Here is a 10,331-nt window from a genome sequence, read left to right as displayed (position 1 = left end):
TACTGAAGTCTATTAGGTGTGCAATAGCATTATATCCAAAAAACAATGTACATTCCTGAATTTAAAGCTATAGCTAAAAAATGCTGTCATCTCAGCCTTCAGGACGTCATTGCATTAATATCAAAGATCCCCTATCACATATCACTAAAACAAATATAATAATGGAAAAGTTTGCAATGTTGCAAGCATTACCAAAGTGTGACACAGAGACACAAAGTCAGCAAATGCTGTTGGAAAATGGCACCGATAGACTTGCTCAGCGAAGTACAATAAAATATGGGTATTGCAGTTTTAACAAAGATCTGTGGCATCCCTGCATCAAGCGAGTATATCAGCGCCATTTTTCCAAGTGTTATTTTTAAATTAATGCTGTTTTTTAATGTTTGTTTTTTTAGATGTAATACTATTGCATACTTAATAGACTATAGTATAAACTTAACTTTTATATGTACTGGGAAGCCAGAAAATTTGTGTGACTCATTTTATTGCAATATGCACTTTACTGTGGTAATCTGGAGCTGAACCTGCAATATCTCCGAGGTATACCTAATATTGTTTACAGTGTAGTTACCCCGTCTTAGTATAATAAATCTGAAATTGGCTCTTGTTTTTCAAACTCATTTACACATAACTTTAAATAGTTTTTTCTTACACATTGCTCTTTTATATAATTTCCATTGTAAACATAGTAAGTCTCTGTAATCTAATTTTAATTATGTGATGACTTAGCTTCATTTTTAAAGATTTGTGATTTAGAAATTTAGAAACTTACAGTGTAAGCCTTCTACAGGAGGAGAACTGTGGCTTTGCACCTATTTCCATATAATTTGTAAATGAGATCATTTTCCAAAACATAAGAACTTTTTATGTTCTCGTTAACATCTAGGAATTACATCACCCCTACACTCTTTTATCCTGTACTCAATAACAGTTACAACCTATAATGATCCCTTGTTTGCCAAAATATTTCTAATGCAAAATAATTAAATTATGAATTTTAATTTATTTTTGCACAAACGATTTCATAATAGGCCCACCATGGATGGACTGATACCAAATTGTGTAATTGTTGTACCATATATTTGAATTTTAGTCCATTCTGATCATTAAGTGATTTAGAATGTGATAAAAATGAAGCTGCAGGATCACACATTTAGGTATAGCACATCATTAAGAAAGCATTGCATCCATCCTCAGGTTTTAACACACAAAGTACACAGAGGGAGTTTGTGACAAGTTAATACAGATAATTAATAGTATTACTGAATGAGTTCCATTCGTATTCTGGGTATTGAACTTCGTATAAAGAACTTTCAGGATCACAAGCTGTAGGCTACTCCTCACTCTATATATTAAGTTCAGGTCTGTGATTCTGATACATATACTATTATATTAAAGCTTCCAGGTATTAAAACACTTCGCACCGTATGAACTCATATACGTGTTGCAATGAATGTATCACAAGGAATACTGTATGAGAGGTAGGTGGACTACCAAAGTCTTGTGTTTTGGGTTTTTGTCTTTTTTCTGGTGCATATCCCATTGGTAATAGCAGTGTTTTCTTAATAAAGATAATACCTTGTTTCTCAATAAAAACTACAAAGATTGAAATTAGTAGAAGCCCACAGCATTTTAACTTTAAACTAGAATTTAGTAACATCCACAGAATTTCATGACATCTTCAGAAATAAACCTGAATGGCATTAGTACAAAATGTATTTCCAAATACTCCCCTCCCCACCCATTTTAATGTTGTATGTTTACCCTTTCACTGTTCATTGCTTTCTGTTTATAGGCAAAGAAGAAAGGATTAGCTTTTATTCATTCAATTAACAGGTATTTCTGTTATTATTATTCTCTCTAAAACTGTCAAGTGGTTTTTTTCTCCAGCCTTAAGTAGTTTCCTAACATGCACGGGCTAGTCAGCAGTACTCAGTTGAAGACACAAGAGAGACCCTTTGTGTGTCTCCAGAGTTCTCTTTGTGTGTGGCTCTCATCCCTGGCACTTTGCCTTGCAAATTCTAGCTGCCTTGGCTTCCCTAGACTCCATCTCCTCCTGGGTTTACCCTTCATATCCTTTGGCTAGAAACTCCAGGCAGTAAGCTTGGAAAAATCATGGGGGTCACTTTTGTTTCCCATCTCTTAGAAATCATTGCCTATTGTCTGATATTTATATCTTGAAAACAATTGTTTATATATTACATCTGATTTTTTAATTGTTTCAAGCGGGAGGTAAATCTGATTCATTGCATCATCTTGGCCAGAAGTAGAAGTAAAATCTGAATTTAGATTTTCATCACTTTTTGATACAGGAAATATTTAAATGAAAGCTGATTAATTTTCTCTACAAAATCTGCTAAGAATGTGGGTGTTCACAAAGTACCAAACCCCTAGTTAATTCTTCACCACATTTCCTATGTTTACCTGGGTAACTTATGGTTTTAGTCAGTACTACTCATAAAAATCTACTTGACAGAAATAGCTTTGCTAATATTAAGAATGTTCATATTCCCCCAAAAATCTGGTTTTCCAGATTCTTTTTTAATGATTAAGTATTGGAATAGAAATTCTCTATATGTGAATATAGTATAAAGTATTAAAATCTCATGAAAGCAACTCAGATGTAATATAAATAAATGTCAAGAACTTCAAGGGAAAGAACTTCAGGAGTCTACTAAGTGTCTGAGAAAATGATCTTTTACCTAGTTCTTTGAATTCACTGTTGAAGAGATATATCAGTATTTAAAATGATTCTGTGAAACAAAGAAGATTCCCCCAAATTACTGTTCTTTCTTTCTCAAGGCTTTTAATGTAAAACCCACAATAACTATAGAACTTTATAGAAGCTGAAATATTTAGTGGATGACCTTCTCAGAGAAGATACAAATATATCTTTATGTCTTGTTTTCATTTCCATATGTTTAAATTAAAAGCTGTTGCTTTAAATTGGATCTCTTGGTTCCAGAAGTATCAGAGTAGAAATTCTCTATATGTGAATGTACTATAAAGAAATATATATTTCTTGGTTCAAGAAATATTTGGATACATTTGACCACTTTTGTTTTCTTGGTTCATTTACTTACCCATATATTGATGATGAAGACTGAAGCTAACAGCGCCCTAAAAATGGGGAAAACATTTGAAGTGATAATAACCTGTTTAAGATCTTAACTTTAAAACTTAGGCTCTAGAAATTCAGGGAACATAGAGGATAACAGTTTATTTTACCTCAACCTCTGTACATATCATCCACATAATTATTTAGCTGTGTAATCATCCTGGGATGCTCAGCATCTGCACAGGCTATTTACTAAACATATTGCCAAAAACAGGTCACAGAATTTTTTTTTTTTTTTTGGCTGCATTGGGTCTTGCTGCACGTGGGCCTCTTCTAGTTGCAGCTAGCAGGGGCTACTCTTCATTGTGGTGCGTGGTCTTCTCATTGCGGTGACATCTCTTGTTGCAGAGCATGGGATCTAGGCACACGGGCTTCAGTAGTTGTGGCATACGGGCTCAGTAGTTGTGAATCACGGGCTCTAGAGTGCAGGCTCAGTAGTTGTGGCTCGCAGGCTCAGTAGTTGTGGTGCACGGGCTTAGTTGCTCCGCGGCATGTGGGGTCTTCACGGACCAGGGCTCGAACCCATGTCCCCTGCATTGGCAGGCAGATTCTTAACCACTGCGCCACCAGGGAAGTCCCTCACAGAATTTTTTTAATGACATGAATATTGCAGTCCATTTTCAAAAAACAAAGATGAAGCCATTTATAATGTCAAACAGCGTATTGTCTAGAGAAATTCTAGCCAGTCATTTAGTGACTGTTTACAACTTATTATTGAATGTGCTTTACCATCAGGAGCAAGCTTCCCATGGTGATCATATTAAAAATTATCAGTTTTACATTTGAAAGGCCCAATGCCAACCTGGAAAAATTGGTTGCACTGATGAGTAATAAATTGCATATTGCAGATTCCCATATTGCCTGAATTCATTTCATAATATTGGCAAAGAATCTGAATTTTTAACTGGATACATACATGTTTCTCTTCCAAGCAGGTATTAAAAACACATTGTCTACTTTTCAGAGAATCATAGAGTTGCTGCACTATGTCTTTCTGACAGTAGTTTAAGGTTTGAAATTTATTGAAATTGCTTGAAAAGATTCATTATCCTGCTCTATTTCTCCTCCATAAATTTAATATAACTCCAGTGCACTGTACCATTTGTTTTTAGATGTATGGATGGAGAAATACATGGTCTACTTTAAAACTGTTTTCCCTCCAAAAATGAATTTTGTTAAATGATGGAAAAGAGTTAAATAATTGCAAAGTCACTATTTTCAGTTAGACTTGTAGTAAATGATGTATATTATTGATACTTATTGAAACATCAAAGTTTTTTTAAAAGGAGACAAGCTTAAAAAGCATGCCAGTACTCCTGCTGTTTAACTCCAACTTTCTAGACAGTTAAATAGAGTTTTGCATTTGAAGTATTTTCATATGGCTTTGTTTTAAGGGCAAAAGAATATGAATTTGCCTTTCAAAATGTAAAAATTTTAAATGCACCTTTTTTCTCACTTGTCAAAGCAGCCTTGAAATTAAACTGAAATGCCCTTTTATATGTTTTTATCAGTGCCGTATAGTAATTTGAAGGTGTACCTGGTCTTTCATAGGTAAAATTTATCTCTCTATATAAGTGAAAGAGTAAGTCCTGGGCTTTCCCATATGAACACTAAGCAACTTGTCAATATACCATATAGTTCTGAATGCACTAATAATACAGAGCTTAATTCTGTTCTTTAGTCTTCATGTCATCACTGATAACGGTGGGAGAACCCTCAGCTTGACAATCTACAGCAAGTTATGTAGGAAACAATAACATTATTATTCTTATACATATATTAATGTACAGGAAAATGAGTGACAGAATGTAGATACTTGAGTGGCCCATATCACTTACGGCTGTTTTTAATCTTCTTTTATCAATCACTGTAGTCCTGAGCTAAAAATATATTTATAACATAACACTCAGGAGTTCACATCAAAAGAAAAAAGTTGATAAAAATGTCATGAAATGATAAAAAGCAGGAAACAGTTTGTGAAGGTGCCCTTTGGTTTCCTGATGAGCTACTTTCAAACTCAGCATTCCACGTGGGCAGTTGGTAATTTTGACTGGGCTCAAGATGATCAGTAATTATAGAACTGTCTATTAACCTCATTTAGTATTTATAAGATGAGAGTTTTTCTAAATAGGTATTCCTTGAGGTCCTTCAGGCCTCTTTGCCATCTTTGATTATTCTCTATTCCTTGGCAATCTCATTCACTCTCATGATTTCAGTTATAATTTCCATATGTACAACAGTATTCCAGCCTCACATTTCCAGTAAGGTACCACACAGCTCAACATGATATCCTGCCAGTATATCAGATTCCAAACTAAAGTCATCATTTTCTCTCCTAACTCTTTTCTCCTTCCTTTTTCTTTAATCTCTTTTTTAACCCATTCTTGAGATTTTTTTTTTCTTATCCGGCCACTTGAACTAAAAAAATACCTATTATTCTACCATGCCAAGATTTCTCTCACGTCCATCCTCCTTTCTTTTCACACTGCCACTATCCTATATTACTCAGATTCTCATCTCCCTTCATATTTAGTCACATGGTTATTTCTCTTCCAAACCAGGACACTTTGGAGTGTAAAAGGGACATTATGGAGAGTGAAGAAGGCTCTTTTAACACTTATATTAGGACAACTGTTATACACTGAGACTGTCCCTTGCAAACTTGGGCATATGATCACTGTACACTAGTTAATTAATTTATTTCCTTCCTTCCTGTAACAAATCCATCCACAGCAATACCAGATTTGTCTTCTTTTTTTTAAATTGAAGTATAGTTGATTTACAATATTGTGTTAGTTTCAGGTGTATACCATAGTCATTCAATATTTTTGCAGATTATACTCCATTATAGGTCATTACAAGATAATGGGTATAATTCCCTGTGCTATACAGCATATCCTTGTTGCTTATCTATTTTTTTAAGAACTTTATTTATTTTTGGCTGTGTTGAGTCTTCGTTGCTGCGTGTGGGCTTTCTCTTCATTGTGGTGTGCGGTCTTCTCATTCCGGTGGCTTCTCTTGTTGAGGAGCATGGACCCTAGGCACATGGGCTTCAGTAGTTGTGGCTCGCGGGCTCTAGAGCACAGGCTCGATAGTTGTGGTACACGGGCTTAGTTGCTCCTTGGCATGTGGGATCTTCCTGGACCAGGGATCGAACCCTTGTCCCCTGCATTGGCAGGCAGATTCTTAACCACTGCGCCACCAGGGAAGTCCACTTATCTATTTTATATATAGTAGTTTGTATCCGTTAATCCCATAACCATAATTTGGCCCTCCCTGCTCCTCTCTCCTGTTAACCACAAGTTTGTTTCCTATGTCTATTTTTCTGTTTCTATTTTGCATATACATTCATTTGTATTATTTTTTAGATTCATATATAAGTGCTGGCATACAGTATTTGTCTTTCTCTGTCCAGTTTATTTCACTGAGCATAATATTCTCTAGGTCTATTCACATTGCTGCAAATGGCAGTATTTCATTCTTTTTCATGGCTGAGTAATATTCCATTGCATATATATATGCCACATTTTTGTAAGCCAGTCATCTGTTGATGGGCACTTGGGTTGCTTCCATGTCTTGGCTATTATACATGGTGCTGCTATGAACATTGGGGTGCAATTAGTGTTTTTGTTTTTTCCAGATATATACCCAGGAGTGGAATTGCTGGATCATATGGTAGTTCTACTTTTCGTTTTTTAAGGATTGTCCATACAGTTTTCCATATTGGCTGCACCAATTTACATTCCCCCCAACAGTATATGAGGGTTCCCTTTTTTCCACATCCACTCCAACGTTTATTTGTAGACTTTTTGATGACAGCCATTCTGACAGTTGTGAGGTGATACCTCGTGGTTTTGATTTGCATTTCTCTAATAATTAACGATGTTGAGCACCTTCTCATGTGCCTGTTAGCCATCTGTGTATCTTTGGGAAAATGTCTATTCAGATCTTCTGCCCATTTTTTGATTGGGTTGTTTGTTTTTCTGATATTAAGTTGTATGAGTTGTTTGTATATTGTGGATATTAAGCCCTTGTCTGTCACATCATTTGCAAATATTTTCTCCCATTATGTAGGTTGTCTTTTCATTTTGTTGATAGTTTCCCTTGCTGTGCAAAAGCTTTTAAGTTTAATTAGGTCCTATTTGTTTATTTTTGCTTTTATTTCTTTTGCCTTGGGAGACTGATCCAAGTAAATTTTACTGTGCTTTGTGTTAAAGAGTGTTCTGCCTATGTTCTTTTCTAGGAGTTTTATGGTTTCAGGTCTTAATTTATGTCTTCAAACAATTTTGAGTTTATTCTTTTATATGGTGTGAGGGAATGTTCTAATCTCATTGTTTTACATTTGGCTTTCCAGTTTTCCCAGCACCACTTGTTGAAGAGACTGTCTTTTTTTCATTGTATATTCTTGCCTCCTTTGTCATAGATTAATGACCATAGGTACATGGGTTTATTTCTGGGCTCTCTATTCTGTTCCATTGTTCTATGTGTCTGTTTTTATACCATTACCATATTGTTTTGATTACTGTATCTTTGTAATATAGTCTGAAGTCTGGGAGGGTTATACCTCCAACCTGGTGCTTTTTTCTCAGAATTGCTTTGGCAATTCAGGGTCTTTTGTGGTTCCATATAAATTTTAGGGTTATTTGTCCTAGTTCTGTGAAAAATGTCTTGGGTATTTTGATAGGAATTGCATTAAAACTGTAGATTGCTTGCTTTGGGTAGTATGGCCATTTTAATAATATTAATTCTTCAAACCCAAGAGCACAAGATATCTTTCCATTTCTTTGAATCATCTTCAATTTCCTTCATCAATATTTTATAGTTTTCAGAGCATAGGTCTTTCACCAGCTTAGTTAAATTTATTCCTAGGCATTTTTAATGTGATTTTAAATGGGATTTAAAATTTTTTTCTCATTCTGATATTTCATTATTAGTGTATAGAAACACACCAGATTTCTGTATATTAATCTTGTGTCCTGCAACCTTGCTGAATTCATTTATTAGTTCTAATACTTTTTGGATGGAGACTTTAGGGTTCTCTATATAGAGTATCATGTCATCTGCAAATAGTGACAGTTTTACCTCTTCCCTTCCAATTTGGATACATTTTATTTCTTTTTCTTGTCTGATTAATGTGGCTGGACTTCCAATACTATGTTAAATTGAAGCAATGAGAGTGGGCATCATTGTTTTATTCCTGAATTTAGAGGGAAGGCTTTCAGCTTTTCACTGTTATTTTGGCTGTGGGTTTGTCATAAATGGCCTTTATTATTGGGATATGTTCCCTCTATACCCACTTTGATGAGAATTTTTATCATTATAATGGATGTTGAATTTTGTCAAATTCTTTTTCTGTGTCTGTTGAGATGATCAAGTGATTTTTATCTTTCTTTTGTTAATGTGGTGTATCACATTGATTTGCATATGTTGAACCATCCTTGTGACCCTGGAATGAGTCCAAGTTGATCATGTTGTGTGATCCTTTTTATATATTGTTGGATTTGCTTTGCTAATATTTTGTTGAGGACTTTTGCATCTATATTCATCAAAGATATTGGCCTGTAATTTTCTTTTTTTGTAGTGTCTTTGGTTTTGGTATCAGGGTAATGGTGACCTCGTAGAATGAATTTGAGAGTATTCCCTCCTCTTCAATTTTTAGGAATAGTTTGAGAAGGATAGGTATTAGTTCTTCTTTATAAGTTTGGTAGAATTCCCCTGTGAAGCTGTCCAGTTGTGGACTTTTGTTTGCTGGGAGTTTTTAGATTACAGATTCAATTTCACTTCTAGTGATAGGTCTGTTCAAATTGTCTGTTTCTTCTTGACTCAGTCTTGGCAGGCTGTATGTTTCTAGAAATCTGTCCGTTTCTTCTAGGTTGTCCAGTTTGTTGGCATATAACTGTTCATAGTGTTCCTGTATGGTTTTTCGTATCTCTGTGGTATTGGTTGTTATTTCTGCTCTTTCATATCTAAGTCCTCTCTTTTCTTCTTGGTGAGCCTGGCTAAAGGTTTATTGATTTTGTTTATCTATTTTAAAAAACAGCTTTTGGTTTCAATGATCTTTTCTATTGTTTTTCTTTAAACTCTATTTATTTCCTCTCTGATCTATATTATTTCCTTCCTTCTGCTGACTTTGGGCTTTGCTTGTTCTTTTTCCGGTTCTTTTAGGTGATAGGTTAGGTTGTTTATTTGAGATTTTTCTTGTTTCTTGAGGAAGGCCTTTATCACTATGAAATTCCCTCTTAGATGTGCTTTTTCTGAATCCCATAGATTTTGGAAAATTGTGTTTTCAGTTTCATTTGTCTCAAGGTATTTTCTGGTTCCCCCTTTGATTTCATTGTTGATCCACTAGATTTTATTAGCATGTTGTTTAGCCTCCATGTGTTTGTTCTTTTCCTGTTTTTCTTTCTGTAGTTGATTTCTAGTTCATACTGTTGTAGTTGGAAAAAATGCTTGATATAATTTCTATCCTCTTAAGTTTGTTGAGGCTTGTTTTGTTATCTAGTATATGACCTACCCTGAAGAATGTTCCACGTGCACTTGAAAAGAATGTGTATTCTGCTGTTTTTGAATGTAGTGTCCTGTAGATATCAATTAAGTCCACCTGGTCTACTGTGTCATTTAAGACCACTTGCCTTATTTCCTGTCTGGAGATCTGTCATTGATATCAGTGGGGTATTAAAGTCTCCTACTATTATTGTATTATTGTCAGTTTCTCCCTATATATTTGTTAGTATTTGCTTCGTATGTTTAGGTGATCCTGTATTGGGTGTGTGTGTGTTAACAAGTGTAATATCCTCTTCTTGTACTGATCCCCTTATCGTTATGTAATGCCCTTCTTTGTCTTTTGTTATAGCCTTTGTTTTAAAGTCTATTTTGTCTGATATGAGTATTGCTAGTTCCCAGACTTGCCTTCTTACAACATTGTTTTAATCATGTCTTCCACCTTCATAATTCTTCAGTGGCTCTAAATTTCCTACCAAATAGAATCTAAATGTTCAGGCATGCTCTTCAAAGTCTTCTTTAGTCTGATCTCAGCTTCCTTCTCTTACATTATTATTTCTTTTACAGTTTTATTGAGATGTAATTGACATACAGCAATATATACATTTAAGATGTACAGTGTAGGGACTTCCTTGGCAGTCCAGTGGTTAAGACTCTGCGTTCCCAATGCAGGGGGCATGGGTTCAATCCCTGGTTGGGGAACTAAGATCCC

At 34.9% G+C, this 10,331-nt stretch overlaps 1 long non-coding RNA gene across 1 annotated transcript in view; it reads left to right on the top strand.

The window, feature by feature from the left end:
• The first annotated feature begins 1,804 nt into the window (after positions 1-1,804).
• Positions 1,805-10,331, top strand: part of LOC138842749 (uncharacterized) — a 48,262-nt gene continuing 39,735 nt past the window's right edge. The window contains exon 1 of the long non-coding RNA XR_011377562.1: positions 1,805-1,836. This is a non-coding gene — a long non-coding RNA (uncharacterized lncRNA). The remainder of the gene's footprint in view (positions 1,837-10,331) is intronic.

Source organism: Globicephala melas, chromosome 7 (genome assembly GCF_963455315.2).
Source record: "Globicephala melas chromosome 7, mGloMel1.2, whole genome shotgun sequence".
Classification (NCBI taxonomy): domain Eukaryota; kingdom Metazoa; phylum Chordata; class Mammalia; order Artiodactyla; family Delphinidae; genus Globicephala; species Globicephala melas.
This window is presented reverse-complemented; position numbering and strand designations above follow the sequence as displayed.